The sequence below is a fragment of the Ursus arctos genome, unplaced genomic scaffold (genome assembly GCF_023065955.2).
Source record: "Ursus arctos isolate Adak ecotype North America unplaced genomic scaffold, UrsArc2.0 scaffold_31, whole genome shotgun sequence".
Taxonomy (NCBI): domain Eukaryota; kingdom Metazoa; phylum Chordata; class Mammalia; order Carnivora; family Ursidae; genus Ursus; species Ursus arctos.
This window is the reverse complement of record NW_026622997.1, coordinates 842,532-861,622: the sequence shown is the minus strand read 5'-3', so window position 1 is coordinate 861,622 and position 19,091 is coordinate 842,532. Positions and strand designations below refer to the sequence as shown.

General features: G+C 47.3%; 2 non-coding genes across 2 annotated transcripts; both read right to left on the bottom strand.

The window, feature by feature from the left end:
- Window positions 1-9,462: 9,462 nt before the first annotated feature.
- Window positions 9,463-9,534, bottom strand: TRNAA-UGC (transfer RNA alanine (anticodon UGC)). The gene has a single exon. It is a non-coding gene; the product is annotated as a tRNA-Ala (tRNA).
- Window positions 9,535-12,862: 3,328 nt separating this feature from the next.
- Window positions 12,863-12,935, bottom strand: TRNAF-GAA (transfer RNA phenylalanine (anticodon GAA)). Its single transcript has one exon. It is a non-coding gene; the product is annotated as a tRNA-Phe (tRNA).
- Between the last annotated feature and the right edge of the window lie 6,156 nt (window positions 12,936-19,091).

Below are 19,091 nucleotides of genomic sequence, written 5' to 3'. Positions count from 1 at the left end.
TCAATAATTATATTAAATACAATCTTAGTCCACCCATTAAAGGATGGACATTAATAGGGAGGATTAGAAAATATGACCCAACTATATGCTGCTACACGAAACTCACTTCAAAGATAACTACAGGGACGCCTGGGTCGCTCAGTCAGAGGAGTGTCCCACTCTTGACTTCGGCTCAGGTCGTGATCTCAGGGTCATGGGATCAGCCATGCCCTGGGCTCCACGCTCAGTGGGGCGTCTGCTTGAGATTCTCTCTCCCTCTGCCCCTCCCCCTCTAAAAAATAAATCTTTTAAAAAAACAAATATAACGACATAGGCAGGTTGAAATTAAGAGGGGAAAAGACGTGTCGTGAAACATTAACTGAAGGAAACCTGGAGTTACTATACTAACATCAGTAAAGCAAGCCTCAGAACAGAGATGATGAACAGAGACAGAAAAGAACATCATAAAATGGTAAAAGACGTCAGAGCAATGTCTGCCGTGTGTGCAGCAAATAACAGAGCAGCAAAATATGTGACGCAAACACTAAGATCTGATAGAACCGCAAGTAGACCAATGCACGAGGTAGCGGAGAACTGCAAGCCCTCTCTCAGAATAACTGATAGAACTAAAGAGAAAACGAGGAAGCAGGGAGGAGCGCCACAATACCGTCAGCCGGGGACCCGTCAACACCCGCCACCCGACAGGAGCAGCGTTCACATTCGCTTCAAGGCTTCCATCTAACGACATAGAACATAGCCTGGGCCGTTTGCCAAACCTCAACAAAATCGTTCCTATTGTCTTCTCCAGTTTTACTGAAACGTAACTGACCCACAGCACTTCACCACTTCAACAGGGACACCGTAGTAGCCTGACTCACGGATACTGCAAAATGGCTCTCGCAGTTTCCTTAACATCGTCATCTCATACAGACACAAAAAAGAAAAAACATGTCTTTCTCCTTGTGATGAGAACTCTTAGAATTTACACTCTCGAAACCATGCAGATACAGACAACACGTGGCACGTTACATCCCTAGGACTCACCTGCAGAGTGACTGGAAGTTTTTACCTTTTGACCACATTCGTCAAACTCCCCACCCCCTGCCTCTGGGACCCTAAGGCTGATCTCTTTTTCTGCTGGTGTCTTGGGTGCTTTTCTTTTTATTCCACATATAAGTAATGTCATACAGTATTTGTCTTTCTCTGACTTATTTCACTCAACAGAATCCCTTCAGGGTCCGTCCATGTTGTTGCAAATGGCAGGATTTCCTCTTTTACGGCTGAATAATACTCCCGTGTGCGTGTGTGCGTGTGTGTGCGTGTGCGTGTGCGTGTGTGTGTGTGCACCACGAGTTCCTCATCCGTTCATCTGTCATGGGCGCGGAGGCTGTCTCCATGTTACCGTCAACAGTGCTGCGGTCGCAGCATAGGGGTGCAGGCGTCTCTTGGATGTCATGTTTTCATTTCCTTCAGAAATATTCCCAGAAGTGAGACTGCTGGATCGTGTGATAATTCTATTTTTAATTTTTTGAGGAACCTCCATACAGTGGCCACACCAATTTACAGACCCACTGACAGTTCCTTTTTCCCACACCCTCACCAACACTCGTTATTTCTGGCCTCTTTGACTCCAACCATTCTGACAGGTGTGAGACAAAATTTCATTACGGTTTTGATTTGCATTTCCCTGATGATAGTGACATTGAGTGCATTTTCATATACCTCTTGGCCATTTGTATGTGTCCTTTGGGAAAATGTCCATTCACGTTCTTTGCTTATTTTTTAATTGGATTATTATAGTCCAATTATAATTGGATTGCATTGTTTTATGAGTTCCTTCTATATTTTGGATATTAACCCTTTTCAGATGTATCATATGCAAACATTCTTCCCCTGCTGCAGGTTACTTTTTCATTTCTTCTGTGACTGAGAGATTTCCTTTTTGAGAGTTTTTAAAGTACAAGTTCAACATTCTTAGTGGTTACAAGTCTATTATATATATATTTCATATTGTTTTACTTCAATACGCATCATGGGCAACTGTAACACTTGGTAACTACTATGACACACCCCTTCACTCTTCTTGAAGATACATCTGATTTTCTGAAGCTCTGAATTTCTGCATGTTTTGTTAGTAGTGTTAACATATGAGCTTGCTTTGGACAGGAGGAGCTCCAGAAGTAGGGAGGGGGGTGCCTGGTTGGAATGTCATTCTTTAATGTGTAGGACTTGGGATGGAAGGTAAGGACTCACACGTAATTGCTGCTTGTACTTTATGCTGCAATTCTAAACAGCTGAATTGTTAAAGCTTCAGTATTCTCTTATGGGTGGTAGGAATCTAGTTTTCTTGGGACTTTTCTGATTTCCTCCAGAAGTATCTTACCTTAAGACACACGGATATTGAAATTCAGCTCTCCCTGGCTAAAACATTTTGTGTGCCTCTTGGCTCACAGAAATAGGGCAGGATTTGTTGAGGGAAAACTGGCGTCAAAATAGAAACTGAGTAATTCATTCAGCATTTTTAAAAACCTCTCTGTTTGTTCTAAGTGCAGAAGCAATTTAGCAAGCTCTCTCAATAGTCCAGAGGGTGAATTCTTAGGGCTCGAACTGCACTGCAGCCTGAAGGATAGAGAGAATGGGAGAAGTGTGAGAAGGTAAACAGACATGCAGTTAGGGAGACAGAATGGAATTTGGAGAAACGAAACTACAACAAGGTCATTCAGCAAACAGGAGAAGCAGAAAGGGACCATACGTCAATCTTTCTGGGGGAGAGAACAGAAGATGGGGATGAGTTTGGTTTCGGATGTGCGGAATTCCAGACACTTGTGGAACACCGTGCTGCCTGTCGTAAGCCCTGACACAGTGGCGGGCGCTGGCCTGGAGACAGATTAGTGACTGATCCGTAGGCACATGCTTGCAGGAGTGGAGGGAGTGAGAACTCAAGTTTCTTTTCAAATTGGGGGGTTAGGAATTCATTAATGATACTTGGGGAAAATAAAGAGATGAGTTCATGGCTAGACTGTCCTTGAGCCCTGGTGTTCATACTGGTGAATCTTATGTTCCTTGGAACTTCTGAAGACCAAGAGAAGTTCCATTTTATGGCATCATATTTTTAGTAACTGTTTGCCCTTTCTCATCCTACTTTCCCTAACTGTGAGCTCTTACCTATATTTGTAAAATACCTGTGAATCTGTTGTGAAAATGACAGAAACGGATTAGTCTGGCAGAATTTCCCTTAGTTGACTTATAGGATTGGCAGAATAGGATAGGAAAGAGAGAAGGGACAGACTTCACTGAAGAATCTAGAACAGTATCAAACACCAAGACCTTCAAGTTCTGACGTGTAAGTGTGTGTGCCCGTGTATGCAAATGCTGGTGGCCGCAGGAGAAATGTGCTCAGCTATCTGATCACATGAAAGCACAGTTAGGAAAGTTTCCAGAATTACCCACTGATGTTTCTCTGTGTTTACACCTGGAAGAATCTGGATACCGCTTGGATTCACGGACATTCACAGGAAGGAGCTGGGTTCTTTTTTTTCCAGTGTGCTTCGCGAACACCATAAGCCCTGTTCATTAAATGTCGAATACAGTGGCTGGACCGTGGGCTTACGCACCATTGCAACATCAACAGGGAAGGTGTTGGATAGTTTCTCAGGAGAGAATCTTCCCACGGTCTACACATCGTGCTCAAGGTAGAGAACACCCTCGTGCCCTATCATGTGTAATTCAGAAACCTGTGGTTAGCCACACTGTATTGCGTCTTTGAAAGTTGCCAGGAGAGGGTATCTTAGAAGTGTCCATCACAAGAAAGAAACCGTTTATGTGTGGTGATGGATGTTTGTTTTTGTTTTTGTGGGTTTTTGGTGAAGGATGTTAACTCGCCTTTACTGTGAGGACCTGCACAGATTATTACGTCGTACGCCTGAAAGTAATAGAATTTTATACATCAATTATATGTCAATTTTCAAAAGAAAGAAAAAGGAAATGTGAAAGAATACATTTAACGAACAGATGTAGGGGAACCTGCCTGGTTCAGTCAGTAGAGCACGTGACTTTTTTTTTTTCCATCCAGGACTATTTAATATTGCATTATGTCAATACAGTCCAAGCAACAAAAATCAATAAATATTTACATGGTGTCTCAAATGTATCCAGAACTTAAAAGAACAAGGTGTCAGGCACATGTCCAAGTTCCCACTCCTTCCACAACTGAAAGATTTGAAGAATGGCAATGAGCAGGTTATTAATATGAGGAAGTATTGCAAGAAGTCCATTTATACTTGGCTGTTTTACCTGATGGAGCCTTAAAGGGAGTGATGCTGGGGAAGCACTAAATAGGAAGAAGTTGCTGAAACTGTAACAAGACTGTCCTGGATGTTCAGGGCTATGATCAGTATCTCTTTAAATATATTGGAATGTGTATCCTTTCCATTAAAAGCAACACGACTCAATAAACCATGTTCATCACCCAATCAGGTCAACCAAGACTGATCTATCACCCACCACGCTTGCGTCCTGCACATCTGAGTCCTTCAAAACCTAAGGATACTCTGATGACCTGTCGGCTCATGCTGGAGAGAAGTGAGTTCTGAGCAAATTTGACTATACCACTACTATTTGAACCACTCTTGTGAGCCAAAGCAAGTGTGTCCACTAGTCCCAAGTTCTCCAGTGTCTACAGGTAACAATTCTCAAGTCCATCAAGGTAAGTGCCCTGATAAAGCTCACAGAGTGAAAACTTCCCATTTTTTCCCACTTCCCCAGAGAATCAAATATAATTCTTATTTCAAACATTGACGACCACAGGGTATATATCAATAACATGAAATAGACTGCTCAGTCAGCAGTGAAAAACAGTCCAAGATAAACAAAATGTGGAATACCTGTCCAAGGGAATGTTGATTAGCCTTAAAACAGAAGGAAATCCTGTCACGGAGCACGTGACTCTTGATCTCAGGGTTGTAAGTTCAAGCCCCACATTGGGTGTAGAGACCACTTTTTAAAAAATCTTAAAAAAAAAAAAAAGAATAGATTTAAAGTATCATGGGTATGCCACCCATCATGGTAATGATTGAAGAAAATCTATCAGTCTATTTTAAAACTATGGTTAAAATTTTGGTGAGGAATGAAGTACTTGTATGGCCTCAAAGATTTCCCCACAGATTACAAACTAAGTTAATGAGGGGAAATTTCACATTCAGTTAACACCACCACTCAGTGGAAAACCCTTATGTGACACTGAGAACAGGACATCAGTTATATTTTTGCCAAAAGCGCACAACCTCCATCCAATCACAAAGAAACACCACATCAGCTCAAATCGAAGGGCCTGGGACTCGACAATGGCTTGAATCTTGAGAACCTGTCAATGTCATGAAAGACAAAGAAAGACAAATGGTTGAGAAGCCATTCCAGATTAAAGGACGTTAGAGAAACAAGAAAGCCAAATGCCATATAGGATCCTGAAGTGGGTCCCGGTTGGGGGAAAAGTTGCTCTAAAGGACATTTTTTGAATGATTAGTGAAATTAGAATATGAACTAGATATTAGATAATAGTATCCCTATTAATGTCAAAATTTCAGAACTTGGAAATTGTTTTGCAGTTTGTAAGAGAACCTCCTTTCTCTTAAGAAAGACGCACTGAGCTATTAGAGATAAGATCTAGAGCACGCAAGTTATTCAGAAATCGTAAGAACATAATTTGCCTGTGTTTACATTCGGAGGGGGAGGAAGACGGAAAACAAACGGGGACGAGGCTGGGTAACCTGTGTGTGGTCATTCTTGGTACTCGTCTTGCAAACTTTTCTGTAGGCTTGACATAATTTCAGAATAAAAGGTTTCGTGTCTCTCTTTAACTCACCCGTCGACGGCGTCCTTTCCTCCGCTCACCGGGCTGTCGGGACCAACCGGACGGCGAGCGTGAGCGCGCCCAGGCGTGGAGGGCCGGGCCCCGCGACCAAGTGGGAAACAACGGACGCCACGGTCCCCGGCGCTCCTCAAGACCCGTAAGTGGGTCACCGGCTGCCCCACCGTGGCCGTGACCGGGCCCAGCGCTGCGGCCGCGGATCCGCCCCGGGCTCGGCTCGGAGACGCACGGAGAGCGCGGCGGGGACGGAGCGGGGGGCGCGGCGGGAAGGCGCTGCTGGCCGTCGTCTAGATCCCGTGGTCCCAGAGCAAAGGGCGGGCGCTTCCGGCCCTCAGCCGAGAGGTGAGACAGTTCGGCGGGAATCCGAAATCTTCTGGGACCGGGTGAGCCAGGAACCGACCGTGTGTGACCGCCAAGCGCGGGGATTCTGAAAACCGGCGGGTTTGGCAGCCGGAGGCCTCGAGACCCCGCGGCAGGTGAGCTGAGCTGCCGAGGACGCTGGCGCCGGGCGGGCTCGGCGAGGAAGGCAGGACCCGGGCGGGCGGCGCGGAGCAGGTGCGACAGGCAGGGCGCGCGCGCGGGGCCTTGTGAGCGCCGAGGGCGCGCAGGCGGGAGGAGGCGTCGGGCTGCCGCTGCGGCTGCGCCTCGTCCGCGTGCGCGGGAGCGGCGCGCAGGAAGCAGGGTTCCCGCCCCGAGGCTCGCGGCTTGCAGAGCGTCTCCCGGCACCGCGCGGCCCCGGGGAGAACGCGCGCGGCGGAGCCCCGTTCCCGGTGCGCCCGGGGGCGTCGGCGGCCGGGTCGCCGCCGGGTCCCCACGTGCTGGCGGCGGGACAGGCGCTCCAGGTGGAAGAGAGTTCCGCACCTCACGGAGAGGTAGGAACGAGTGTTTCGTTGGGTGTTGAGCTCGGAATACAAGACCTGGAAAATCAGAAAGGGAGGCAGTTAGCGAATGTTTCCAACTTGGAATGGTTTTCAGGAAGGCAGTCACCCTGTCTAGACAGCTCGTTGTGCAGGGTGTGGGGATTCCATGCGCGCGGTGACGTCTAGACCCCTTTCACTGGAGCAAGCCCGGGGAACCCAGGCGCGCGTCTCCGGATTTCAGCCCCCCTTTGCAGCGGGCTCCCGCACCGCCCAGATGCGGTTCTTGGAAGCGCGGAGAGCGGGAACAGCCGCGGCTACCGCGGGGCGGGAGGCACTTGTGCGAGCTAAGGGGAGAGAAAGCAGAGGCTTAGGCCTGGGGGAGGAGGGTACAGAGGGGAGGGGAGGAGGGTGGGGAGCAGCAGGATTTCTTGCGAGGACGGGAAGGAGCGGCCAGTGAGCCACCGAGTCTCCGTCCGCAGCACAAGCCTGACTTAACCTAAGGAGACGTTTGAATTACGACTCACTCGTATTATAGTTTTTAGCCATTTGATCCTAGACGAGAGAACTGGCCGCATTAGTAGGGCTGCACAAGGAGCCAGAGTGAGAGTCCCAACCGCGAGGGTGGAGAGGACAGTTGCACTTGTTGCTGTAGGGGCTTGGAGTCCTCCGAGCTTGGGTTTCCAATTGAGAAACTCAAATAGCTTGCTCGGACCCCAGGCATTTTGGTAGGTGAAGTCTCCTAGCGCCCATTTGAGTTCATCCGTAGAAAACTCAGTGGGGTCTTTGGTGGGACCTGCAAAGTCGCCTGAAACTATTGCTCTGGGGTTGGACCTGGACTTTGGAAGTTGACAGCTCTCTAATTCCACACAACCTCCCCCCTCCCACTTTAGTGTCCCACGCACTATTTGCTTAAATGCCCGGAGAAAACAAGCAGATAGTAGAAAATACGTGAAATGACTACGTTATCTCCCTCCAAAAAATGCGTCCTATACAAATAATTGGCCCCAAGGCGCACGGCCAGGCAGCAGCAGGCAGATTTCTGAAGCCGGTCTGTCTCGCCTCTGGAGTGCCTGCTGTAGATATTTTCCCAGGAGAAGGGGATCTGGAAATAAGGACACCCCAGCCTGGTGGAGGGTGAGAATTACCAACTGGAAACAAATTTCATTCCCTCCCAAAGACACTTTGATCCCACAGGAAGTAAGTACCCAGATAGCCGCAGTTTTGAGACCACGGAGCTTTGGAATTTCTGAAAAGGTGCTGTGATAAGGGGCGCCTGGGTGGCTCAGTCGGTTAAGTGTCAGGCTCTTGACTTCGGCTCAGGTCCTGATCTCAGGGTCTGGAGATTGAGCCCCTCATCAAGCTCCGTGCTGGGCGTGCAGCCGGCTAGGATTCTCTCTCCCTCTCCCTTGGCAACCCCTGGCTCCTCCCCCTGCTCGCACTCTCTGTCTCTCAAAAAAGGGTCTGTTAGGGACTGAATTGTGTCTCCCCCCCAAATACATATGTTGATGCCCTGACCCCCCCCCCCGTGTGACTATATTTAGGTCGTTAGGGGGGTAGTAAAGGTTAAATGAGGTCGTGCGGGTGGGGCCCTCCTTGTAAGAAGAGGAAGAGACACCAGGAGTATGCACAGAAAGGAAAGGCCACGTGGGGCTACAACAAACAGGGAGCAGGCAGCCGTCTGCAAGCCAGGTAGAAAGGTCTCAGCAGAAACCAACCCCGGGGGCACCTTGGTCTTGGACTTCCAGCCTCCAAAACCATGAGAAGATACATTCTGTTGTTGAAACCACCCGGCCTGTGGTATTCTGTGACGGCGGCCTGGCAGACTAATGTAGGTGCCAACCGTGCCGCAGAAATTCCTGGGAGTGCCCTGGTCAGACAAAGCTGCTGTGATAGGCTCAGCCACGGAAGGACAGAGGAAGAGGCTGTCCTGACCTGCGGAACCATCCAGCACACCTGCGTTCTCGTCACCCTTTGCTTTGCATCTCTTTTCCATCGTGACAGAAAAACCTTTTCCTACCTCTTCATATGGGGGCCTTCATTTGATGTTAACTGGGGTTTGCAGGCAATGTTGTATTTAAAGATTTAGAACAATGGTAAAAACAAGATGGCGAAGAAATATAGGAAAATTCGTATTATGGAATATCAGTTGAGAATGTGTTGATCCCTATTTATTTCTTTCGTGTTCGGAAGGCCCCTAATTAATTCCCTGACAATCTTTTCTACCTCGTCCAGCATCCTGTGGCTCGCTCATTCACAAGGACTCGGGGTCCCCTGCCCACTGTAGGACTGAGCTGTTGGTGGCACTCTCCACGCAGGTCCTGGGGGTCCCGATAGAGCAGCCAATGGGTTTATGCTGCTTTCCTTTTGTCTTTGTCCCAGAAAACGAACTAAAGAACATGTAGGTGGGGCGACGCTGCTTCTTCGTTGTCTTTCCCTCTCTTTCATAATAGCACGCAGTGGGAACCGAGGTGAGTCGCTCATTCATGTGCTCGGCTTTGCTCGGTTCAAGAGATGCTGTTATAGGATCCCGTTCTCCCCTCCCCCTTCCCTTTGTCTTCTGTCCGAGTCGCCTTAGGTGATATGGAGGTTCACAGCAAGAGATGAAGGAGAAGTCAAGGCAATCTGTTAGGTTATGTTTTTTCGTTCCATATGTGCAGGAATGGAAGAAGAAAAAAGTTAGGAGTTCTAAATCAGTATTTTTGAAGAATGGCTTTGGATGATGTTAGGTCAGAAAGGGGAAAAAAATATGTTAAGGTCTGGAGGTGCCGGGGATCGAACCCGGGGCCTCATGCATGCAAAGCATGCGCTCTACCACTGAGCTACACCCCCCTTTAAGGGTGCCCTTTGCTAATACTTATCTGGAGATAAGTGTTGTTTTCTGAGGCCCTCGATCCCTGACTGTCGTGGTAGCTCAGTGGTAAGGGACATCAGCAGCTGCTCTGGGCAGGAGACCTTCAGGAACTAGAGAAGGGGACTGATTCTTCAGAGTGCAGAGCTTGAAGTAGAAGGCAAAAGATTGGAAAGATGATAACCCGAGAAGTTCCCACTGTGGCTTCAAACCATGGTTATAGTTTCCTTCTCCCATTGGGTACCACTGGACACCATTCTCCTGGCAAGGAATCAGTCAAGCCCCGCTTTTCAGCTCTTTTGATTTGTTGCAGATAAGGCTGCAATAAGCATAAGGGTGCATATATCCCTTCAAATTAGTGTTTTCATATTCTTTGGGTAAATAACCAGTACTGCGATTACTGGATCGTAGGGTGGTTCTATTTTGGATTTTTTGAGGAACCTTCACATTGTTTTCCACAGTGGCCGCACCAGGTTGCATTCCCACCAACAGTGCAGGAGGGCTCCTTTTTTTCCACATCATTGCCAACACCTGCTGTTTCTTGTGTTGCTAATTTTAGTCATTCTGACTGTTGTGAGGTGATATCTCATTGTGGTTCTGATCTACATTTCCCTGATGATGAGTGATATTGAGCATCTTTCCATGTCTATCGACCATCCGTATGTCTTTGGAGAAATGCCTGTTCTTGTCTTCTGCCCATTTTTAATTGGATTATTTGGTTTCTCGGTGTTGAGTTATGTAAGTACTTTATAGATTTTGGATACTACTCCTTTATCAGACAGGTCATTTGGAATTTTTAGAATAAAACCAGAAACATTAAGGACAGGTTTCACTGAAAGAGGGACTAGAGAAGTATCATGCGTAAAACTGATGGGTGTGTGTGTGTGTGTGTGTAAATACTGAGGACAATTATCTTGACAGTTTGATGTTGTAAAATATTAGGCTTATGATGCTTTACAATATTAGGAAAGTTTGCAGAAACATTGGTCAGTGCTTGTGTTGCACTTGGAGAAAACTGGATATCTGTCTATTGGATTCTCAGGAATTCACAATAAGAAGGTATGCTTTTCTTTCTGTTTGCCCCATGAACAAGATGGGATTTTTTTTTTTTAAATCAAATGTCTGTAGCCATCTTCAGACTATGGATTCATTTAATACAAAATTCTTCAGATTTCATCTAAATTTAGAGACAGAGCACATTCATGCCACGCATATTCAGTTCAGAAAATCTGCAAATATATAAAGTATATGTTTAACCCATCACTGTCCAAAATGGTAGCCGGAGCCACACTGAGTATTACACTTGAAATACTGAGATGTGCTGTAAGTGTAAAATATATGCCAGATCTCAAAGACTTTATTTGATATTTAAAATGTAAAATATATCACTAATAATTTTAAGATTAATTGTTGAATGATGTTTTAGACATCTCAAATTATTTAAATATATTTTTAAATGAATATAACTTGTTTATTTTTTAATGTGACTACTATTAAATTTAAAATTACAAAAGTGGCTCTCATTTATGGCTTTATTATATTTCCTTAGGACAGCTCTGGCTACAGAAGACATTATCTGCTTAGGTGCTCTTTTGGGGGAATCCTAGAGCCAGAGACTATGAAACATGGTCTTCCATACCATGCAAGGACTGGACAGAATGCACTCATATGAATGATCTCCTTTGATCTTTACAGACGTTCCCCTTCTATGTAGACATCATGGACCTCATTTTTAGGGTACTGAGTGGAAGGCTAATTATGTTTGGGAATTACCATAGACCTTCCCCCTCAACAGAATGTAAAAGGAAGCATTCCTGTGCTAGGCAGTGAAACACGCAGTGATGCTGTTTGTCTGATCAAATATTTTTTAATGAGACAGAATGCAAGCTTCTGAGTTAGGAGGGCTCTGTGGCGAGTGGACAAAGTATGGAATTTCAAGCTCCTGTGAAGTCAGTGTCCCTACCCTGATGTTGATTCTCACTTTGTACTGATTTTCCACTTGCAACTTGAGGCAGTTTTAACCATTTTCCTCACACAGGGTCCAGAGTTGTCAGGGAAAAACAGATACTGTGGTGATGCTGGGTGGCTCAGTCGGTTGAGCATCTGACTCTCTTGGCTTTGGCTTAGGTCATGATCTCATGGGTCGTGGTATCGTGCCCCACATTGGGCTCTGTGTTCAGCGGGAGTCTGCTTGAGGTACTCTCTCTCTCTCTCTCCCCCACTTTAATCCTCCCCCCAAAAATAAATAAATCTTAAAATTAAAAAAAAACTGATATTGTGAAACCAATATATTGAAAAGATAACCGTTCGAAATGACACAAGAATGACCTATTATTCCCAACAAATAATTTCCAGGAAGAAGTTGAAGGAAAATATGGGTTATTTGTACCTGAGTCTTGATGACTTTACTGTCCATTTGCTTTTATTTTTCCGTATTCTAGGTTCCCTTATAAATGTTCAACAGATTAATGCTTACTGCAATGTTTATTTTCATTCTTTCAGGAATACCAAAACAGAAATAACTTAAGATGTGCAAATTCTAGACACGGGTGCAAGACCGAAGGAATGTCTTGTCAACAAGAAAACTCAGAATATTCTTACAACCATTTAAAAGCTTAGTGATACTCAAGAGTGTCCCTTATTCCAGCAGTTTATTTTTTATTTATTTTTTAAAAGATTTTATTTATTCATCTGTCAGAGAGAGAGAGTGCACAAGCAGAGGGAGACGCAGACTCCCCACTGAGCTCAGAAGCTGATGTGGGACTCGATCCCAAGGCCCTGGGATCATGACCTGAGCTGAAAGCAGTCAGTTAACCAACTGAGTCACCTGGGCATCCCACAGTCCAGCAGCTTGATAATGGAGTGGACTCAAGATACAAACCCGGATTTTCTGATTGCAAAATTGTCCTTGCACATACCACACCCTCACACACACACACACCACGTACACCCTACTACACACACTGTAGGGGCTCCTTTTCCAGTTTTCAGGTTTCTCCCCTACGATTCTTGTGATTAAAAACCACCCCCCACCCCACACACACACCATCAAAACAGAAATGAATGCTTACCATGTAGCATATTGGAATTTCTTAGATTTTAAAACTTTAAATATTCACTCTGTCAGTTAACATTTCATAGAAGACCTCAGTGAACAGAAACCAAAAGAGAGGTGATAAAAATGGGAATGTACACTCCGTGATCAGAGTTGCAAGAAGAAGTGAGAGTTATAGGTATAGATACACTTTCTGGAACTGGGGCCCAACCCTTGTGTAAAGGGGAGGTGTCCATACCAAAGCAAAACTGAACTGCCGAAACCCGGGATCGAACCAGGGACCTTTAGATCTTCAGTCTAACGCTCTCCCAACTGAGCTATTTCGGCTGCTGAAAACCACCTTTTTTAGTCATTCTTTCAAATAGTAAAGTTTTCGTTTGCAGGGCCAGGGTATTCTTCAATGTCCGTTCTTATTTTATTCAATGTCATCCGTTCACTTGCCCAAAAGGACAGGCGCTCCGCTGAAATCCGTGTGTGGAAATAGGATCTTTGGAGACCATGGACCAGTTCGCAGGAGAAATGGGGAGAAATTGGTAAAAACAGGAAGGTGCTTTCTGCGTGGTCGCCTTTGGCTGTTCCATGACTCACACCGCTCAGACAATGGAAAGAATTCAAGCTGAAATGAGGGAGTGTCTTCCTTCGGTGGTTTCTCAGCTCTTCAGCGACAGCGCGGCGGGGAACAGAGGATTCCTGGGCACCGGAACTGGGCTTCTTGCTCAGGGCCGAGGAAACCGGGAGCCAGCCGTCTGCTTCCCCTGTCCCTGCCCTTCCCGGGTCTTTCCAGCGCCGACACTGCTCGCCGGCCGGGGCGGAGACCCAGTGCACAGAGGCGCATGGCCTCGGGGACAACCTGCTGGATAATGCGGTCCCTCCCGCGACAGCGTGCCAAGCGTGTTTGTAAATGGAGAAAAGTGCAGGATTGCCCGAGACCGACAGGGAGATGCGTAGGCGTGGTTTCCAACCTTCTCCCAAGGAAAGGACGCACCAGCCCGAGCCACACCTCGCACAAAAAAAAGCCCTCCTTGAAACATGAGCCCTATTTCCTGAAGGGTCTTCAAATGCAAGACAGTAGGCTGGCTGGAGAAATGCAGGAGGATGGCAGGTAAGATAATACAGTCTGTTCCTGAGACTTGTGCCCGGTCAGCCCCAGCAAACTGCCTGAGGTTTGTTTTCTGCAAAATCAACAGGAAACAGTACCTGCTTGAGTGGCTCAGGTGGTTAAGCAGCTGCCTTCTGCTCAGGTCACGAACCTGGGGTCCGGGGTCCCGGGATCGAGTCCTGGTAGGGCTCCCTGCTGAGTGGGGCTTGCCCCTCTCCCCTGCTCATGTGCACACACTCTTTCTCTCTCTCTCTCAAATAAGTAAATAAAATCTTAAAAGAAGTACCAGGAAGATCTCTGGATGGAACTTTCTCCTGTGTCTTCAACACCTCTCCCCTTCTTTTCTTTTTCCTCTTCTTAGAAAGTTTTTCAAGCCTGCTCCTCCTTAAGAAAGGAAGATGAAAATCAATCAATTAATCAATCAATCTTAAAAAAAAAAAGGGGGCAGGAGGCACCTGGTGGCGCAGTTGGTTAAGTGTCTGCCTTCTAAGCGTCTGCCTTTGGCTCAGGTCATGATCCCAGGCTCCTGGGATCCAGTCTCACATTGGGCTCCCTGCTTAGCGGGGAGCCTGCTTCTCCCTGTCCTCTCTACTTGTTCTCTCTCGCTATCTCTCTCTCTAATAAATAAATAAATATTTTAAGAAAGAAAGGAAGATGAGCCACAGTCTGAGAAGATATTTCAATACTTTAAATTACAGAAGGCTCTTATTTGGGGTATGTGAAGAACTTCTACAAAGCCCCAAGAAACAGTTAAAATCTCAAAAAGAAAGAGCAAATTAGCATGCACTTCACAAAAGGGGATACCCCAAATAGCCAATAAGCAATTTAAAAGGTGTTCAACATCTTTGCTAACAAGGAAATTCAAATTTAAAAGCAATGAAATAATACTTCTCTTCACCAGTATCACCGGCAACTTAGAGGAACTGACAATGTCAAGACCCACTGAGGACGTGGAGCAACTGGGACTCTCACGCATTGCTGATGAGACGGGAAACTGGCACCCACGCTGGGAAACTATTTGGAAACATTTTCTTTAAGATTTTGTTTTTTTAGTAATCTCTACACCCAACGTGGGGCTCAAACTCACAACCACAAGATCAAGAGTTGGAGGGCCCATCAACTGAGCCAGCAAGCCACCCCTACAAATAGTGACTAAAACAAAATATACATATAACCACTGACTCTGAGACTCCGCAATTGCATTTATGCCTGAGAGAAATGCATGAGTGAAGGGGAGTAGAATGTGCCACCCCAAAATATGCCACTTTGGCATAGTGATTATTTGAATTAAAGGTATTTGAGAAATAGCCAGAGCAAGGACATGCTGATTCTCTTTGGTGTCCCTGAAAGCAGGAGATAAGTCTCTTATGTGAAAGGTACCTCCTTGTACCAGAGGGTGGAAGGCATTCTTAGCACCAGAAACAGGGAATTTAGGGTACAGAAAGCTATATAAATAAACCTGTTCCTTCCTCACAATTTACTACCCCAAGCCCAAACCCCTTTGTCTTGTAAATTCTTTACAAAGTATGGTTTCGTTGTTTAAGAGCTATAGAAGCTTCCTGCTTTGATCATTTCTTTGAGTTTCATACTTTTGTGGGGTCTTCATATATATGAAATTAAATTTGTTTTTCTCCTGTTAATTGATCTTACATGAATTTATTTTTTATAGTGTTGTTGCTGTTGCCCAGATGCTAAAATTACATTTTTCTCTGTCAGGGCATTACTAACATCTGCCACACCTATTTTAAACCACAGACCATTAACTTGAACCCAACTATTTGAGAAACTCAGAGACCTTGAATTAAGAGTACAGATGTAGAATTTAGAAACATTCCTAATTATTTTACAAGTCTATTGTCTTACATTAATTTCATTTTTAGACCAGCCAAAGAACCTAGAAGGGAAGAAGGGAAAAAATTCCACCCCCTACACTTGAAAGACATGTACAGGAATGCTTGGGGAAGTGTTAGACAGGTCAGCCAAAAACTCGGAGCACTCCAAATAGGCTTCACACATAAAATGAGTTAACAAATTGTGATGTGCAGTTTTCATACAATGGAATGCTTCCAGAGCAATGAAAATCTGCTACTACCAACAATACGGGTGAATTCAATTTTTTAAAAGATTGTGTGGAAGAACCCTCAAATGAGTACATGTTGTATGACTCTATTTATATTATTTCAAAACACAAGAAAAACCACTCCATGGTGGTAGACGTCAGAAAGTGATACAGGTTGTGATGAGGCCCAAGGGAGTTCCCGGGAGCTGAAAACTCTTGGCTCTCTGCCTGAGGTGTTGGTTACCTGGTGCATGCATGTGTCATAACCATCGAGCTCACTGATTAAGCCTTATGCATTTTACTTTATATAAAACCTCAGTTTAAATAACAAGAAAAGAAGAGCAGGAAAGAAGGATGTCCTTGAAAACCTCCCCGCCTCCAGGACATACTGTCTCTTCATTACGGTTTTTCAAACTGTGGTCGCCACACTGGTCACTAAGAACTGGTTTCATCCATCAGTGAGCCTTCGAAACTCTTACAATTCGACAGTGCGGGGACTTTGGACTCCTTTGGTTAAATAAGGTAGAAACAATTTCAGGGGTTTTCCAAATTTCAGGAACAATCATCTCTGGAGCCAGGAAATGGCATCCACAAGGGACCCACCTTCCGGGTGAGTTTTAATGAAACCCCGAGTTTGTCTGGACAGGTTCTCAAATCCCCATCTCCAGTGGAGGCTTTAGCCCAAATTTGGTAGGAGGGTACATTTGGATGGGAGGTTTGGGATTATTTTCTCCAAAACTATTCTGATTCTTCTACAGATTCTTTCTCCCCAGCACAGGAAACCTTCCTCGACTGAGGGTCTGCCCCCCCCGGCCGCGCACCACGCCCCAACCGGGCCTGGACTCTGCCTGTGCTGGAGAAGAGCTGAACGGGGAGGAAGGAAACTCTATAGAAAGTGATGTGGAAAATGTCAGCGCAGAGATTCAAGTGGGCGATGAGAGTCCTGGGGGTGCGCTGGGCCGCAGTGAAGTCTTTGGGCGCACAGCGCGCGGAGCAGAGGGGCGCCAGGTGCAGGGAGGGGGCGCGGTGTTGGGAGGGAGGAGGGCAAGGAAAAGCATCCTCGAGAGGAACAGAATCTGAGGGCAGATGAGGCTGGGGAAGCGACGCTCCCATCCCTCCGCGGCTTCCTGCAGGTGTGAGGCCAGAGGAGCGCTCCTTTTCTCTCGAGGGAGGCGGGCCGGTCCCACCGGAGGATCTGGCCCGTTTTGCCCTGGGCTGTAGCGGCTTCGGAGCCTCACGGTTCTGGGGCGCTGGGCGGACAGGCTGCGCGCTCTGGGGACGCGTGAGGCAGACTTCTCGTTTGAAGCCCCAGCGCTGCGCAGGTCGGCGGCTTGGGGACCCACCGGCAGCTGGGGGATTGGGCACGAGCCAGGTGCTGCGAGCGCTGTGTTCGTGAAAGTTTTACCTGGAATGCGAGAGAAGCAAGTCCTCATTTCTCTGCTCCACCTCCCCCTAACCTAGAAAGCAGCTCCCCGAAGTCCAGCTTTCTCCCGAAGGGACTGTTGGCCCTGGCGAGGCGCGCCTTTCCTTCTCAGGCCTGCTCCTGCCCCAGCACAGGGCCGGCTCACCCAAAGTCGGGGAGGCCCGCAGAGTCGCAGAGTCGTGCAGGGGCAAAGCCAGCAGTCAGGCGGGTGGTTTGTGAGCTCCGGGGGGGGGCGGGGACTGGGAGGGAGCGGGTGCATTTCGGAAGATCCCCAGGATTCTTGGCTTCTCTCCATGGAAACGAGGCTGCTTTTCTGCCGTCTGGGTGTTGAGTACATTGACTGCTTCTTTCCTTTGGTGAGTGAAAATAAGACTAGGTTTTAAAAACAAGGTGGTGTTAGGAGCTTGCATGGTGTCCTGCGGACTTCTGTTGAGGTCCCGTGATGTCAGAATCCGAAATTCTGGGGCGCCTGGGTGGCACAGTCATTAGGCGTCTGCCTCCGGCTCAGGGCGTGATCCCGGCGTTCTGGGATCGAGCCCCACATCAGGTTCCTCCGCTATGAGCCTGCTTCTTCCTCTCCCACTCCCCCTGCTTGTGTTCCCTCTCTCGCTGGCTGTCTCTATCTCTGTCAAATAAATAAATAAAATCTTTAATAAAAAAAAAAAAAAAGAATCCGAAATTCTGCAAAGAGCTCTCTGCTCTGGAGACAGGCTGCTCCGCAGTCTGGAGGGGAGGTGTTCCTGGAGAATCAGAGCATTGAGGGTGAAAAGATCTACGGTGTTGGGGGGCTAAGAGCTCCTTCTTTGTGGGGAGACAGAGAGATGAGCCGTCCCCCAGGCTGATGTTGGACATGGGGGTTCTGAATGTTCGCCACCTCAGACCAGAGGCACCCGTAGAGCCCCGGAGAAGTACGTTTCTCTCGACCTGACTTCAGCTGAGGTGACTGCTGTCTTTTGTCACTTGTAGCTGGCGGTGTAACGGGTTCCCTGTGAGTAAGCTGCAGAGCTGAGGGTCTCGGATGGAAAAGGCACGTCCCGCCGTCCAGCACCGGCAGTGAAACCGAGTGAAGTGTTTCAGTGAAGGCTTCTCAGCCCTCTGCAAGCTGGGCTAGAACGAGATAGAATAATCATCATAATAATAAACCGTAAGAGAATGTGAGTGCTTAACCCTCTGATCCAGAATCAGACAGCGTGTCCATTAGGCCACATGGACGCACGTTTCCAGATGGTTTCAGATTCCGCACAACTGGAAATCACGTGGTTGGGAGGACTGCTTGCTACTGTTGGAGGCAGCTAGTGAGGCTCTAACAGGAAGCCTGGAGGCCAGCAAGGAGGAGGCCACGGCCGGCTGTGGGGAAGGTCAGAGGCCTGTCCTGGCCGCATCCACGAGCAGCCGGATCCCACCAGACATGCCCACGATGGCGGCGCCTCGACAGGAAACCCCTGAGCGAGTGAGGAGGAAAACCCCCCCAAATCCTGCTTCTAAGAAATCCCCACCCCAACTAATGAGTATTCCACACCCTTGTGAACAATTGTCAATAAAAGATAGAAGCCCAAACCCCAGGGCACACAGCTCTCCTTCGAGCTGCCTGCTCTCGCATCTTGGGACGGTATTTTCACTTTAGTAGACTTTCCTGCTTGTGTCCACAGTGTTGTGTCTGTCCTTGAATTCTTTACCGTGAGACCAGGAACCTTTGGCAACATCTTCTCAATGGGTGGGGGCGGGGCCTTGGGGCCTGGGATCTCCCCATTCACCTGACTACACGGCAGGCTTCTGCAGCCTCCTGTTGGGGGCCCACATGCCCGTGACCGCTGAGACTGCTGGCACAGGTGTGCTGAGTAACAGATTAGCCAAGAACTTCCGTGCAGGAGCAAGACTACCTCCTGTGTCCCAGCCAGGCTA